Source organism: Leopardus geoffroyi, chromosome A3 (genome assembly GCF_018350155.1).
Source record: "Leopardus geoffroyi isolate Oge1 chromosome A3, O.geoffroyi_Oge1_pat1.0, whole genome shotgun sequence".
Lineage (NCBI taxonomy): Eukaryota > Metazoa > Chordata > Mammalia > Carnivora > Felidae > Leopardus > Leopardus geoffroyi.
The window spans coordinates 136,748,174-136,763,990 of NC_059336.1; positions in this window are offsets into that span (position 1 = coordinate 136,748,174).

Consider the following 15,817-nt stretch of genomic DNA (forward strand, 5'->3'; position numbering starts at 1 on the left):
CCCCAGGCTCCAGAACCCCCGAGGCCCCAGAGACCTCACCTGGCCTGGCCGTGCTCTGTCTTCCACCAAAGCTGGTCCCCCCTCTCACAAGCTTCTCTGTAACCCCCAACTTAAAGTGTCCTCCCTGGTCCGTATACGCTTATCTGTTTACTTCAGTTTCTCCTCTGCTCGCTCCGTGGGAATCTGCTGTTTCCCAGAACCTAATTCAGGCCTTGCCGCCGGGAGGTCCACGATAAAAACGCATTGGCTGACGGAGACAAGACTGGGAGACTCTTTCGCAGATGGAGGCCCTGAGGAAGCCGTCTGTGAGTCACCGGAACGAGGGACAGAGTTGTGTCAGGCCTGGACGAGCAGCGGAGAGAGGCTCAGGGCCCTCTTTCCGGTTCCTGTTTGGGGTCCCCAGACAGGGAGGGGAGAGAAATAGCTTCCCCGGAGGACGCCTGTCAATGAACTCTGCTATCGGTACCAGCCCACCTTCCGGTCTGAATTTGTTTCGGGGTTCGTAGGCACACCAGTCCCCCAAAATGTTGAAAACCACATGTTTTTGACTAATGGACGTGCAACCAGTTATTTCCGATTTGCGGTTCTGATTCGTCACAGGCTGGGGTACCGGAGGGGTTATACCTGGACGAGGCCACTCGGAGGCCTTGGGGCTGGCATTCGGAGCCAGCACCCCAAAATGGGCGTTCGTGGCTGTCACACCCAGTGGGTTCACACACAGGTCCTTTCTCAGTGCCTGCTTTTCACAGAGAAGGTGTCACGGCCCGGAGACACTCAGGGCCCTGTTAGAGAGTTGCCAGGGGCGGAACTGGAAGTGAAAACAAATCTTGACCAACGTAGGTTTGATCCCACCCAGGAGGAGACCTCCCCAGTTCCTAGATGGCCTTGAAGCCCCGCTGCGTGGGCCAAATTACACCAGCGCCCCACCTCGAACTTTCTCACTGTCAGGGGAACCTGCAAAGTCTTTTCGGGGCCTCACAGTGAATACCTGTCTTCCCCAAATACACTGCACTTTTTACCTACCCTTTTTTACTGCTGTTTTCCTCCTAACCTGGTGAAGAACTAAATCGATGATTTGATCAATTATACGTGGAACAGAGAGTGTGTGGGGTCAAGTGTCAAAGTGTAGGAAAGAAGCCGAAGCAAGAAAGTTGGTGGGGGCACAGGTGCTTCCCGGGGGCCGGCAGACCCAGCCCCCCCGAAGTCAGTCTCCCCACACCATTCTGGGGGAATCTCATTGAAAAAGAGCTCTCTGTAAAATCCAGGTCGACATGTCTAGCAATAGAGGAAAAGTTAATTAAATCATAGGATAAACATACTACGTTACTCTTTTGAAATCATTCTTGAAAAATTAATAGTAGGGCTCCTGGGTGGCTCAGTCGGTTAAGCGTCCGACTTCGGCTCAGGTCATGATCTCGCGGTCCGTGAGTTCGAGCCCCGCGTCGGGCTCTGTGCTGACAGCTCAGAGCCTGGAGCCTGTTTCAGATTCTGTGTCTCCCTCTCTCTCTGACCCTCCCCTGTTCATGCTCTGTCTCTCCCTGTCTCAAAAATAAATAAACGTTAAAAAAAAAATTAAAAAAAAAAGAAAAATTAATAGTATCAACAGCCGATGCTGTAATATTAAATGAGAAAAAACAACGGATACCAACCAATATTTAGCATGCCGCGAGTTGCGTAAAATAGTGTGTATATGTATTTGTGTGTGTACAGAGAATAAGAAATGTATCCGTATTTAGCAGTGGCTGATACTGAGAGAATTGTGTTTTTCATTCTCTATTTTATGAGTTCCTGTATTTCAAAATCTTTCTACTGAATGCATATGAAAGATAGCAAAACAAATTGGCATTAACTCTATTTCCCTCCTCTCAAGCCACCTCAAATAATAAAAGAGTTTCATGGGAGATCGCTGGTGTTAGTCAAAACCTTTCTAGACCGTGCGGAAGGAAGAGTTCCCCCATTCTTTTGCAGGCTCAGAATAAAACTGACACAAAAGCTTGTCCAACACCAGCATGATTATCTGTCTGTAACCTCGTGTGTGTGCAAGCATACACGTGTGACATTTCTCTATTTGTCCTTTCAATTTCTCCCTGCGTCAGAATCCATTTCCCCCCTTACGAAACTCCCCACCTCATACGTGTGGCTGCCTCTCACTGTCAAAGCTAAAAGAGACCAGAACACATGTTCCCAGCGAACTAGAACTTGGATCCAGAAATGTGGGGAAATCCCCATGGTGATGGTGATGTTGCATTTCTGGGGGAGTCACAGCCACAGGGACAGGGTCAGTGTCCCACACTGAGCGCTGACAGAGATGAAGAGGGTTGAGAAACCTCGTGTTCCCCTGAAGCAGCACAGAAGGCCCCACTGGATGGCTTTTGTGGAGGGGCTTTGGGGGCAAGGTGCTGACATGTAGCCTTCCTTGTTTCTGCCTGGTTCCGGACCAGGGTCTGCAGCCTTCCAGAAGATCCTATTTCCAATCACTTGTTTTCTGTTAACCAGAGCCGACTCCTAATGCTTGCACCTAGGACCCCTGGCTGCCTGGGATGTTTGGGACATGACAGTACAGCGGGTTCACGACCACGTGTGACCTTGAAAAGCACGGGACCTTAGAGTTCAGAAAGTACCACAGATACACCATACAGGAGGGCTACTGGCTTAGATGCTAAAGAAATACATAGATCGTTCCGTTTAGGAAGCCTGAGTCCATTAGTGAACTCCACTAATAGGTCAAGAAAAGTAATAGCTAGTAAATATTTTATTAGCATTTTTTGAATCTTGCTCATGGGAAAACCAACTATTTCAAGAGTAGCAAGAATCACATTTGGCGTGAGGCCATTACTCAGCACTTAATGTCTGCTACGTCTTATGACTTTTTGTAGAATAATTAGAGAAGTTCCAGTGGAACGATGTGGGCAACCATGAATATTTTTATTTTTCTCTCGTAAGCCCTCATATTTTCTTACCTCATTACTTACCCACATTACATATTCAATACGAATCTTCTGTCTATGGCATGGTAACTTTACGGCTATGTTAATATGCTAATACTTCTCCATGTAGCAAATGAAATAAATGATTTTTACATGTTTCATTTTTAAAATAATAACTACAAAATGTATTAAATATAATAACAAGACTCATTACATGGTATCTTTCATTCTGAAGATTATTAGAGGCCTTTACTAACCAAAAGAAAAATATCCAACAAAAAAGAAAAAGAAAAACCCCAAAGCTAATAGAACCACTGCCCATCGCTGGAATAGAGCCATAATTGTTTTCTTAGCCTATCTGGGGCCTTATTTCTCAGAAAGGAAAAAAAAAAAAAAAAAAAAAAAAAAGATCAAGCTTCAACTACTAAAAAAATTTACCAAATGGTTTTTTCTTAATAATTAATATAATTTGCTGATTATTTTCCAAATAACGTATTTTACATAGTTTGGCATTTTCAAGAATTGAATTAGTTGGAAGTAGGACAAAGGTCGTTCTTGATATTTAGGGTTTGGAAATAGGAATGGGGGTCTTCACTAGTCGGGGGTCTCCATTAGTCAGGGCTCCCCAGAGAAGCAGAACCAACAGGATATATAGAAATAGATAAGGGGAGGGGCGCCTGGGTGGCGCAGTCGGTTAGGCGTCCGACTTTAGCCAGGTCACGATCTCGCGGTCCGTGAGTTCGAGCCCCGCATCAGGCTCTGGGCTGATGGCTCAGAGCCTGGAGCCTGTTTCCGATTCTGTGTCTCCCTCTCTCTCTGCCCCTCCCCCGTTCATGCTCTGTCTCTCTCTGTCCCAAAAATGAATAAACGTTGAAAAAAAAAAATTAAAAAAAAAAAAAAAAGAAAGAAATAGATAAGGGGAGATTCAATATGGGAACTGGCTCATGCAGTTACGGAGGTTCAGAATGCCGTGATCCGCTATTTGCACGCTGGAGAACCAGACCGTTTAATTCATTCCAAGGCAGAAGCCTTGAGAACCAGGAAGCCACTGGGGTCAGCACCATCCCCCCCCCCCCAGCCAAAGACCCAAGAATGAAGAACCACCCCCCCTTCCGCCAAAGAACCAAGAACGAAGAATTCCGAGGTCTTAGGGCAGGAGATGATGGACATCCCAGCTCACCAGGTCAGGCAGAGAGGAATCCGACCTGTCCTCACCTCTTTATTCTAAAGGGACCCTCAAGACCTTGGTGCCAGCGGTCTTCTCTACTCAGTCTACTGATTCAAATGTTAATCTGTTCCAGAAACGCCCTTCCACATGCACCATGAAACCTTTTACCAGCTATCTGGGCATCTGTTATTGCCCTCAGGTCGACATGACATTAACCACGCCCGAGTCCCCTATATTTTGTCTAAAAGTTCTTGACTGGCCTTTCCTACAAAACAAAGAGCTGTGGCTGCCCATTAATAGTCACATCACATCATTAATCATTAATAATCACACCCCCCACAGCATTCATCCCTTAGCCATCTGTAAGGCACTCCGTAGAGGTTCCTCTCAGACACCACACAAACCCAAACCCTGTTTTTCCTTGGGGATTTGCTGCTGTGTAAATAAGGGGAGATCCAGCATTTCTCAGCTCATCCACTTATCCCACACATGCTTGCTAAGAACGCGAGTCACAAGTGCAGAAAAATACGACAGCCACAGAAAGTTTTAAAGAAGGAAGTAACAGAATTACAACGGCTGGGTTATCGATTAGAGCACAGTGACGGGGACACGCTCTCCCAGGAGAAGTTGGAGGTCTCGGGACTGCAGCTACCACCTGATTATCTGTGCTGCCTTGGGCAAGGCAGGCGATGACGCCTCTTCTGTAAGGTTAAATAATTCCAGTTTTGCAAAGGTGGGGACATTTAAAAAAAAGGGGGGGGTTATAAATAATTTAATAATATACATTACTGTTACGGGCAAACCTGGCCCAAGACAACTCTGGATGGCCGGAGACTGCATTTCTAATCGTGAGATTCTGTTCGAACAACTGTTGACGTGTTTACACCCCTCTAGTCCTTGCAGTTGGATTGAATGAAGAAGGTTCAGCAGTGCCAATGGGGATCAGATGATCCTGGTGTGCCGGGGACTTTCCAGTCCTATGTCCTGGAAAACTCCTCAGTTGCAGAGAAACCAGGGCATCACGACACCTGGAATATCTGAATTCCCAGACCCCACACATCAAAGCCGTCACTGCCCCGTTCCTCTTTGATTGCTACCCTAGACACCTTTAGGTAAGGACACTGTGATTGTGTTATGTGGTCCCCAAATGCATTCTTTTTTTGTTTGTTTGTTTTGTTTTTTTGTGTGTGAGAGAAATTTGGTTTATTTATTTATTTTTCAATATATGAAGTTTATTGTCAAATTGGTTTCCATACAACGCCCAGTGCTCGTCCCAAAAGGTGCCCTCCTCAATGCCCATCACCCACCCTCCCCTCCCTCCCACCCCCCATCAACCCTCAGTTTGTTCTCAGTTTTTAAGAGTCTCTTATGCTTTGGCTCTCTTCCACTCTAACCTCTTTTTTTTTTTTCCTTCCCCTCCCCCATGGGTTTCTGTTAAGTTTCTCAGGATCCACATTAGAGTGAAACCATACGGTATCTGTCTTTCTCTGTATGGCTTATTTCACTTAGCGTCACACTCTCCAGTTCCATCCACGTTGCTACAAAGGGCCATATTTCATTCTTTCTCATTGCCACGTAGTACTCCATTCTGTATATAAACCACAATTTCTTTATCCATTCGTCAGTTGATGGACATTTAGGCTCTTTCCATAATTTGGCTATTGTTGAGAGTGCTGCTATAAACATTGGGGTACAAGTGCCCCTATGCATCAGTACTCCTGTATCCCTTGGGTAAATTCCTAGCAGTGCTATTGCTGGGTCATAGGGTAGATCTATTTTTAATTTTTTGAGGAACCTCCACACTGTTTTCCAGAGTGGCTGCACCAGTTTGCATTCCCACCAATAGTGCAAGAGGGTTCCTGTTTCTCCACATCCTCTCCAGCATCTATAGTCTCCTGATTTGTTCATTTTGGCCACTCTGACTAGTGTGAGGTGATATCTGAGTGTGGTTTTGATTTGCATTTCCCTGATGAGGAGCGACGTTGAGCATCTTTTCATGTGCCTGTTGGCCATCCGGATGTCTTCTTTAGAGAAGTGTCTATTCATGTTTTCTGCCCATTTCTCCACTGGGTTATTTGTTTTTCGGGTGTGGAGTTCGGTGAGCTCTTTATAGATTTTGGATACTGGCCCTTTGTCCGATATGTCATTTGCAAATATCTTTTCCCATTCTGTTGGTTGCCTTTTAGTTTTGTTGGTTGTTTTCTTTGCTGTGCAGAAGCTTTTTATCTTCATAAGGTCCCAGTAGTTCATTTTTGCTTTTAATTCCCTTGCCTTTGGGGATGTGTCAAGTAAGAGATAGCTACGGCTGAGGTCAGAGAGGTCTTTTCCTGCTTTCTCCTTTAGGGTTTTGATGGTTTCCTGTCTCACATTCAGGTCCTTTATCCATTTTGAGTTTATTTTTGTGAATGGTGTGAGAAAGTGGTCTAGTTTCAACCTTCTGCATGTTGCTGTCCAGTTCTCCCAGCACCATTTGTTAAAGAGACCGTCTTTTTTCCATTGGATGTTCTTTCCTGCTTTGTCAAAGATTAGTTGGCCATACGTTTGTGGGTCTAGTTCTGGGGTTTCTATTCTATTGCATTGGTCTATGTGTCTGTTTTTGTGCCAATACCATGCTGTCTTGATGATTACAGCTTTGTAGTAGAAGCTAAAGTCTGGGATTGTGATGCCTCCTGCTTTGGTCTTCCCAAATGCAGTCTTGTAAACACTTAGTAAGGAACTACCACTATGGATTCTTGGAAGACGTCAAAGACCTTAGTTTACAATCTGGATGAGGAATTAAGGCATAAATCTAAAAGGAAACACCTAATACCTTACCTTAAACATGAAGGGGCAGACATGTGACTGTGTCAAATTAGCAGTGAGTTAAGCAGTTAACGGTGCTCTAAGGAAAAGGGAGATCGCCACCGGTTGAGAGATCACAAGAGAGCCTCTTGGAGTGCTCTCACTATTGGAACGCAGACCCAACTGGAATTGGCTGAACAGTGAGCCAGGTTTCCAGGCTCACCGGAGACATCCGCAGGGAAGGTGGTTCCCGTTCTGTTTGCCCTAAAGGCCTAACAACAGCAACCCATATTTGTGTTTCTCGGCTTTGCCGCTTATGACATCATGGGTAGCTTCAGTCTGGCTTTCCCTCTGATGGCCAGATGGATGCAGCCACTCCGGGCTTCAGAACTTTTCACATTACCATCCAGAAGGGGCGAGTGAGCCTCTTTCGTTGGCCTGAGTTGGACCATCTGCCCATCTCTGACCAGTCCTGTAGCCAACAGATGGTGTTATGTTGACAATACTGGTAAGAGCCAAATCCCAGCCCCACGATGTGTGGAGGGAAGGGGCATGAAGGGGCCAGTGGTCAGAATTACCTAGTGGAGGGGAGGAGATATTGAGAGTGTAACAAAGCCCACCACGGAGAGCTTCACAGAAAGGATAGAGTCCAGAGCCTTGATAGCCCGAGTCCCTATATTATAAAATCGAGGGGTGACTTCTTGTCCAAATTCATGGGGAGGTTGAGACAGAGACAGATGTCCCGTCAGCAGAAGCCAGACTGTGTGGGCCCCACCCCACCCGGTTTGGCCTTTCACTGGCTGTGAGGCGAGCCGCCAAGGACGGCATCATCATCTGCAGAATGGGAACGCTGAGGACCGCCTGCTTCCTGGGATCGCTGTGAGGGCTGAGCACGTGACTTCCTGTCATCTCACTGGTGCCTCCGAAGTCCTGCATCCTGCTCTCACCGGCTCCTTCCCACAGCACGTCCCCCCTGCTTTGTCCATGGGGCCCTGAAGGAACACAGGAAGGACAAGGGGCAACACGAAGCAACAAAGACAGAGCCGTGTCAGTTAACTGAGTTTAGGGAAATGGTTTGGGACCAGGTCATAGAGTCCTCGAATGCCAGGTTAGGCAGTTCCGGTTTTACAAAAGGCCTACCTTGTCCTACAAGGTGTTCCTGAGGTTGTTACAGCATGTCCAGAAAGTAGCCGGGGATATGTCCGTAGCACCGACTGCCTCGGAGAGGCCGACTTCTCCAGATGGAGAAGGCGGATCCCCCTCACATTCTTGTCCTTAGGCCAGTTGCAGGCCTCTGCTTTTCCCTTCTCTGATGCGTCATTTTCTGGGTCAACTTGGCTGGGCCACGGGACCTTGATGTTTGGTCAAACTTTACCCTGGCTATTTGTGTGAACGTGTTTGGGGATGAGACTATAAGGTTGAAGTTGACGGACGTTGAGTAAAGCAGGTCGCTCTCCAGGCTCTGGGCTGATGGCTCGGAGCCTGGAGCCTGCTTCCGATTCTGTGTCTCCCTCTCTCTCTGGCCCTCCCCCGTTCACGCTCTGTCTCTCTCGGTCTCAAAAATAAATAAAAACGTTAAAAAAAAAAAAAAAAAAAAAAGCAGGTCGCTCTCCATAGTTGTGCAGGGGTCTCCTCCAGTCAGGTGAAGGGCATGAAGAAAACAAAAAGAGATAAAGAAATTGTGGTTTATATACACAATGGAATACTATATGGCAACGAGAAAGAATGAAATCTGGCCTTTTGTAGCAATGTGGATGGAACTGGAGAGGGTTACGCTAAGTGTAATTAGTCAGGCAGAGAAAGACAGGTGCCATATGTTTTCACTCTTATGTGGATCCTGAGAAACTTAACAGAAGACCATGGGGGAGGGGAAGGAAAAAAAAAAAGTTAGAGAGGGAGGGAGCCAAAGCATACGATACTCTTAAAAACTGAGAACAAACTGAGGGCTGATGGGGGGTGGGAGGGAGGGGAGGGTGGGTGACGGGCATTGAGGAGGGCACCTGTTGGGATGAGCCCTGGGTGTTGTGTGGAAACCGATGTGACAATAAATTTCATATTAAAAAAAAAAAGAAAGAAAGAAAAAAGAAAACAAGAAGACCGACCTCTCTTGAGCAAGGGAGGGATTCGCCATCGGCCGTCTTCAGACTTCAGCTGCATCATTAGCCCTTCCTGATCCTTCGGAGTCGAACTGAAGCGCTTCCCCAAGTCTCCAGCCAGCTGGTCTACCCCGTTCAGTTTATCCCATTGGTCTACTCCAATACATGTCCCTCTTTGCATATACACGTCCCACTGGTTCTGCCTCCCTGGAGAATCCTGACTAATATACCTCCCAATCTTAACGGAGCTGCCTTCAAAGAGTAATTCTGTAAGTGGGATTTGACTGGGGCCATGGTGGCCCCGATTAGTACTGCGTTGTTTCCACGGCCTCCATGTGATTCTTCCAGGGCTCTGCGTTGGTATCCACCCCCCAGATCGCTTTTGGGGCCCACTGCGCAGCTCCTGCCGGTATAGGTTCCAGGCAGAAACCACTTTGAGCCAGTGGGCGGGCAGTGCCGGAGGGGCCCTGGTGATCCCACTCATGTGGGTTTCTGTGAGGCGGGTGCCCACCGTCCTCCTGCACCTGGGCAGTTTCCCTTGTGCCTTCTACCCTGAACGATTTTCCACCACCCTCGCCCGTAGCATGAACGTTCTGGCCCTTCGTTCTTAAGCCTCTGTCTGCTCCAGCTCAGGGCTGGGCTGGTCAACGGGGAGCAGCCTCCACTGTACCTGCACTCCTTTTTTCTGTTCCTCTTTCTCCCTGGACCATACAGACTTCACCACTCACTGTCACCTTCCATCTCAGGCACACGATAAATCCCCCGGGATGTGCCGGACCATCTCCTCCTGTCCTTCCTGTCTCTCCCTCATGTTCCGCTGCGGAGACTTCTTATGTCAAGGATCCACTGTGTTCAAGAGGTAACGATTCCACTAACGTTACATGGGGGCTAGTTGTTGTTGTTGTTGTTGTTGTTGTTGTTATCTGCTCCCTGTAATTATGTGGGAAACGTCCCTGTTTGATTCTTTGTCATCTCTTGCAGAGCATCTCGATCTTGTATTTTGTTTTGTAGGCTCAGGCGTAGAACAAATCGTCAGCCCCAAACTGGATTTCTCCTTTTTCTTCCCTCTGCCTTAGTCCCCAGCTTCAGACCATCAGAGGCCAGTTTTAATGCCAGGTAATTTCAGCTGGTACGTCTCAGAAAGCTTTGCAATGTTCACTAGCCAGTAGAACACCCTTAGGAAGCAAAGATTACGATCTTTATTTTATAGGTGGGCAAAAATCCGAATGCACCATCTGCCTATTATTTAAAAACCGCCATCATTTTTATTGCCGTGCCTTATGATACCAGGGGCATGACACCTGTCAGGGTTGTTGCCCCACTTTTCCGATGAGAAAACGCACGGAGAGGTTAAGTCAGCATCAGAACTATGTTAAATAGTCAGCGATGTTGAGTGTTCATAGACTTATAGGTTTCCCCTTATGTTTTTTGTTTTTTTTTTTATTTTCCCAATTCTGCCCACCCTCCTCCTACCCCCCATGGCAGCACCACTCAGTGGGTAAGCAATGGGAAAACCAAGGTGTCGATTTCACATAGTTTGGTTTATCCCAACTCTCAGGGCACATGTGTGAAATGTGGATCTCAGGTCTCAACAAGACTCCAAAGGAGGCAAGAAACACAGACAGAGTGAGGAGGCATACATGAGTTTAAAACCCAGGAAAGTCAGGCACCTGGGTGGCTCAGTGGGTTGAGCGTCCGACTTCAGCTCAGGTCACGATCTCGTGGTTCGTGAGTTCGAGCCCCGGATCTGGCTCACTGCCGTCAGCGCAGAGCCCGCTTCGGATCCCCTGACTCCCTCTCTCTGCCCCTCGCCCCAAAATAAATAAATACAAAAAAGTTTTTGAAAAACACCCCAGGAAATCGAGCCAAAGCACTGCCCCATCCCAGACCCAAACCAAGGATTCAACCAGCATGGATTTCCTGCTGCCCACCCCTCCCCCAACTCTCCGTGATCCCTCCATGCTGTGGCTCCAGAGAGAGTGAATGGCCTCCAGTTTAGAGTCCTCAGCTCCCCACATGCACACGGCCTAGAAAGTCCTGTTCTCTCAGGTGGCCCCCGAGCCTCATCCCTCTTCCCTGTCTCCTCCAGCCAGGGTCCCGTGCTCACCTCAGCCGCAGAAATCACTATGTGACCCGAGACACTAATTCGTGACAAAACCATTTTGGTTTCCGTGTGATCCCCTCACTGACTTAAGGTCCGTTGATCTCAGAAGCTGATCTGTGACCCAAGAGACTCAGAATTGGCTGGTAACGTGATGAAAAATATAGATTCTAGGTCTCATTCCAAACACCCTGCATCAGTATTTTGTGAAATGCACCCAGAAGTCTGTATTTTTGAGTATGTGACTTTTGATATTTGTTTGGTAGGTTTACGAACCAGATTTGTGCTTCATAAAATGTTATGGTGTCTGCATTAATGCTATACTGCGCTCACATTTTCTCACTTAAAGAAGTTTGTCAAATGAGATGGCAATAGACTTTCCTCCCCCCCACCCCCAAAGAATTAAGTCGAACTTGATTTTGAGTATTTGCTGGGCTGGTAAAAAGAAATGTAAATTATTGTAAAACTGATTATAAAGTTCGAACACAAAAGATCTATCTTGGAACGGAGTAACCAGGGCCTTCAAAACCACAGACTACCTATCCTCCAAACAATAAAACACAGGGGGCAATGACCACTTAGTTCGGTCCACTGAGTGTTTGAAGTGTTGTCAATGTGGACAACCTCGGTTAGGGCTTGCCTTTCCCGACGTCCACAGGCCGCAAAGCATGTGGCTGTCTGGCCCTATCCTTTCAATAGTACTTCCTGCCAGCTCTGAGAGGTTGGGTCTATACTGATGGCTCCGAACAGGCACTGTGAGCCTCAATAAATAGGAACAAATCGTATTATTTGTTAGACCTGAAAGAAACCTTAAATATGATCTAGGTCGGCCACTGATCTGTGCATGAGAATCAGGGAACCAGAGGGGGACATAAGTACCTCATACGTGCAGCTAGCCTCGGCCTCGGGACTCAACAGCACCGGAAGTCAGTCTCTCTTCTCCATCCCCGGGCCCTGCCTTATAACTTGCTGTCTCTTCTTTCCAGAACAGAGGCCTCTAACCTTGTCTCATTGTGCAATGTTAGCCCCTACATTTTTTGAGCAGTTACCCCCATTGTACATATTGTTTTCAAAATTATATACAGGCCCTGCTGTTAATCCAATTATGAAACGTCAATAAAGGAAAATCTCTTCATTTTTGTAAGCTAGAAAATGAACAGAGAGAAAGCACTCTTGTTCCCCCCTGCTCCCCCATCCCTCAGAGGATCTCACACAATTCTGGAGCTGCTGAGCGGCCTCTCAGCCTCTCCCGGACTGCTGCACTAAGACACAGTTTCTCCACGTGAACGGGGACGTGTACACGGTCATTTCTAACTAACAACCACTAGCTTATTACAGTTCGGAGACTATGGATTTATTTTTAAAAATCACAATGTCTCAAAAAAATCATGTATTTTTATTTATTGCTTTGTTTCTCCTTTTTTAGAGAGTGAGCGCAAGTAGGGAGAGGGGCAGAGAGAGAGAGAGAGAGACAGACAGACAGACATGGACAGAGAGAGAGAATCCCAAGCAAGCTCCACACTCAGTCCAGAGCCCAACACCCAGGTTGACCCCACGACCCTGGGATCATGACCTGAACCCAAATCGAGAACCAGACGCCCAACTGAGCCACTCAGATGCCCCCGAAAGATCATTTCTAACTCTTACTCTGTGCCTTCCTACGTGCTCCTTGAGGAGCAGAGAACGGACTGAAACCACAGCTTGTTGTAGGCATAGAGCAAGTCAAAGGGACCATCCTGATGTGGGGGTAATTATGAATTACTGCAGTGACCGTGGGGTTTTGTCTCACTACTTAAATTGTTTCCCTACGATGTCTTTAAGACACCATATCATCCCATCTCTCATCCATGTGAATGACACCCTTCAAGTGGGTCGTTGCAGGACACTGTGGCTGAAATCCGCTCAGAAAGCATCTCCTGTCACATCAGCAAAGGGCTATCCTCCCCCTTCCTCTCCCGAGGGGAGGAGAATACTGGAGAGAAAGTCGCCGAGGCCAGCCTGTTTTCTGCACACAGTTCCTTTGCAAGAACCGAACGGGTTTCTGATCTGAAATCCTGAGTGGTCACCACTGGGGGGACTTTTCTTTACTCCCAAAGGGTTGGCCACTCAGTGTCTCCATCAAGATGCTTCCCCAGAGCCCTGGAACAAGAGCTTTCCAGTTCATTATCTCACTTTTGGTCAATCATTCAATGCACATTTTAGGAAGCTACCCTCAGGCTTCTGTGCCCGGTTCCAGGGATGCTGAGCCCAACAAGGCAGAAGGGTCCCTGTTCTCATATGATGACATATGAGATGACATATGACTGCCCCAAGGCAGTATTTTTTACTTACTGAGTTCCTTCTGTGACCCGAGGGTCTCATTTACTCCCGCGACAGCTTATGCTTGGGCTGTCGTGTAACATCCAGTGGACAAGGAGGCACAGTGCGGTTAAGTAACTTCTCCAGGGACACGTGGCAGAGAGTGGCAGACCCAGGCCTGGAAGCCAGGGGGTTCACGCTGCAGAGCCTGGGCTCCCCAGGTCATGCTGGCCCCTTCCACTTCCAGGGAAGGGGTGACAGGGAAGGCAGCGTCCAGGGAACAGATGGAAGGAGAAGGGGGCAGAGAACCAGGGCCAGCCCCACAGGTATTAACGGGGGCGCCCCAGGTGACTCTACTCCAAGGACATTTCTCTACAGATGCTTTTTTCTGATGACTAACCTATCAAACGTCACAAAAAAGAGTTCTCTGGATCTCTCTCAAATAGCCCCCTCCCTTCCTTCTCCATTCCCATTAATGTAACGTCAACCAAGAGAAAAATCAGATTTACAGAGGCCTGAGTGGCTCAGTTGGTTAAGTGTCCAACTTCAGCTCAGGTCACAATCTTGGGGTTCATGAGTTCAAGCCCCGCGTTGGGCTCTGTGCTGACAGCTCAGAGCCTGGAGCTGCTTCGGATTCTGTGTCTCCCTCTCTCTCTGCCCCTCCCCTGCTTGCTCTCTGCCTCTCTCTCTCAAAAATAAACATGAAAAATGTTTTTTTTTTAATAAATAAAATTATGTTGAGTAGAAATATTTGAAGTTTCTTACCTTCCTGCTTTGTTCAGTAGTCCAAAGTTAACATGATTGAAGCTTTTCCTGATGACTTAGCATCACTATTATAAACACTGGTTTTGGGGGCGCTGGGTGGCTCAGTCGGTTAAGTGTCCCACCCTTGATTTCGGCTCAGGTCACGATCTCATGGTTTGTGAGTCGGAACCCCATTTTGGGCTCTGTGCTGACAGCGGGGTGCCTGCTTGGGATTCTCCCTCTCTCTCTTTCTCTCTCCCCCTTCCCCACTCATGCTGTCTCTTTCTCAAAGCAAAGAAACTTAAAAAAAAATAATAAACACTGATTTTGGTAATGCGATACGTAATACACTAAGACTCTCAGGACCGCTGGAGTCACGCTGTCTGTCGTTACACAAAACGATGCGTCTTTTGAGCTGTTTGTTCACTTTTTACAGGTTCCCTGTTAATCTGCTACTTTCTTCCCCTTCTTTTTCTCTGTTGCTGTAGCTCTGTGAGTTTCCTCTGTGCTAACCCCCCTAAGCGTGTTGCTGGTGACATTCTACGAGTTAGAAAGCCAACATCTTAACAAAATAGGACAAATAGAGGAGTCCGTAGTATTTGAGGACCTCTTCCTTTTAAGACGCCATGCATTCGGTCAAACACCATGTGGCCTCATCTGGCGGTGAGACAGGTCGTGCTGAGGACCAAGGCACATGGGAGAGCCGGATCTCAGCAGACGAGTCGGGACTCACTCCAGGCATGAAGACGAGGGAAGGGTATTGTGTCATCCTGAATCTTCATCTCGAGCCTTTAATGTAAAGATTTCCCAAAAATCGTCCTAGGACTTCAGCGGTGAAACCCAATATCCTCTTGGTGACAACTCTCGCTATTTCTTTCTCTTGACCATTTTTTTGTTTCAACTTTCCACTTCTGCGAGTCTGACTAAATTCTATTTCCCAACATTTAGCCCATCCTCCCAATGCGTTTGCTACTTAGACTGTATTTACTTTTACTCATTGGGTTAAAAGAAATGCGGACCCGTGCAAATAATCCCAAGGAAATAGGAGTGGGTTATGGTTTGGGCTTGGCCACATTGACAAGAAAATCTGAGCAAACGGGACTCACACACAGGCAGCGTGGGCAATGGTTTGGAGGCTGGTCAAGGGTTCAGGGAGCCCTTCTCCCTCTGCTTCGTGCTCACACCTGGAGCTCCAGCCGTCACGAATACGCCAGATGGAAGAATAATGGCAGAAAAGTGCCCACGCGGTAGGTAGGCTTTCCTGCAGAGGTGTTTTCCTGGAGGTCTCACTGAACACCTTGCACTACCATTCCTCCATCACAGCCACGTCACAGGCCACCTGTCTCTGCAAGGGAGGCAAGAGAAGGTCTTTTCCTTGGCCGGATCATATTGCCATTCAAGCCCAAGTTAAGTTTTTGTTAGTTGGGAAACATGGCCAAGTGACTCTTGGGTAGGTTGTCAGCAGCCACTGATGAACTGCATAAACCCGCTGAACTGGGGCCAGAAAGCCACCGGATCCCTGTCCCCTTCCCCAGACACACGGCACTTCTTTCGGAAGACATGTGATTTTCCCTCACGGCTTCTGCCTCCTCGTCTCTGTCTTCCAGGTTTTTCCTTTTGGTTTCGACCTCATTTCGGCTGGTCATGGCTACTCTAGCCCTAAGAGTCTCCTCATGACCTCTCAATACAAATCCTGCAGAGA